This window comes from Cephus cinctus, unplaced genomic scaffold (genome assembly GCF_000341935.2).
Source record: "Cephus cinctus unplaced genomic scaffold, Ccin1 Ccin1_scaffold0608, whole genome shotgun sequence".
Taxonomy (NCBI): Eukaryota; Metazoa; Arthropoda; class Insecta; order Hymenoptera; family Cephidae; genus Cephus; species Cephus cinctus.
In genome coordinates, this window is record NW_014333254.1 from 47262 (window position 1) to 48911 (window position 1650).

Here is a 1650-nt window from a genome sequence, read left to right on the forward strand (position 1 = left end):
GTTAGGAAATATCTTGGAATTTGGATACATATTGCGGCATGATTGGGGCAATCGAACCCTGTCGTTCGATCGATTTCTCATTGCAGGCCTTCGATCGCGGATTCTTCGTTGGATTAGTGCATTGTCAGGATTATCTTGGTGGTGAGGTGGGTGCGAAGGTGACGGGTAGGAGTTCTGCTGTGCGCGGTATTCGCGGTACTATGGTGAAAATGCTCTTTAGGCACCTCAATTCTGAGTATCCTATTCAGCATTGCTGCCCGTGCCATTCTTATTCTTTGATTGCAGTTCTCTCTCTCTCTCTCTCTATTCATCCACCTGCAATGTCACAATGTTGGTGTGATTTCTGAAAATGTGTGAAAGTATGAGATGTCGTGTACAGTGTAATATAATATGATGGTATCCCTTAATTAATATATATATATAGGTAAACTACGATTTACAATAATTAACGCATGTTCGCTGAGGATCGGTTACATCTATCGTGGTCTTTGACCGTTGCTAGTGGGGTTCTGAGGGGGTGCTGAAGGGGGGAGGGCAATGGGGTTCGTTGCGTCGGACGTAACATGCTTACCCGCCTTTGTCGTCTCTGTAGCCGTCATTTTTGTTACAAGACTGCTTTTCATTCGAAATAATTTGGTCCATTGATTGCATAGTATTCTTGCACTAGATCGTCGTCAAAAATGGACAGTCAAAACTAACTCGGTTAATCAAATAAAAATTAAAGTATTTGTCCTCCGCGTCAATTTGATTTTTTCACTAAATCCACTCTATTGAAACTGTCGAAGACTATCAAAAATAAGAAAGTGCATAAAAAAAGAATTATCATTTTAACGGAAATATATCAATCCTTCATGCTGGTTAACAATCAAAATCGAATGATAAGACGTTTTGTGTCACCCTAATAGAGATAATGTACCTAATAGATCCTATAAGAATGTTCTTTGAAAAAAGAGTTTATATGTAATAGGGTCTCTCTTCTGCTAATGCAAGGACAATCAATGTAATCAATTGAATTCAATTAATGGCATTCCACGCACAGAACTACTCGCTATCCCACACCCTGATGAAATTACGCAGAATACCTCCTCACCCTCATGGAACTCGCATTCGAATCTTATTGCAAGCAGCAATTTAACCAATAGCCTTACAGCTTTGAATATGGGCATATTCATATTGGATTTTTTTGCACCGCATTCTAACGTACAGCGATGAGCAAAGTGGAGGGGAATCCTTCCTTTCCTTATGGCTGACTCCTCCAATGAGGAGATGTGCCAATAAGTGGAGGGGAATCACATAATGTAATCAGTAGATCCAGAGATGAGTAGGGAGATTGCCAATGAGCCTGTTTTTGGTGGTCTCAATTTTTCTCTGGTTTCGGCGCGCCACCTTAGCGGAGGGCCATCAAAGCAGTTCCGCGTTTTTGATTGGTCGTGTATATATAGTAATACTACGCGTGATAATCTGGAGCTGTGTTTTGGCGCGTCGACGCGCCACCTAAACGAGACTCTCGAACTAGTTCCACGTTTTTGATTGGTCGAATGATTTCGTGTGTTCCTCGAGATCCACAATTTTAAACCGGGTGAACACTCAAATAGGGAGACTTGTATCCACCTTTTTTTTTACAGGATATTACATAAACCGTAGTAATAA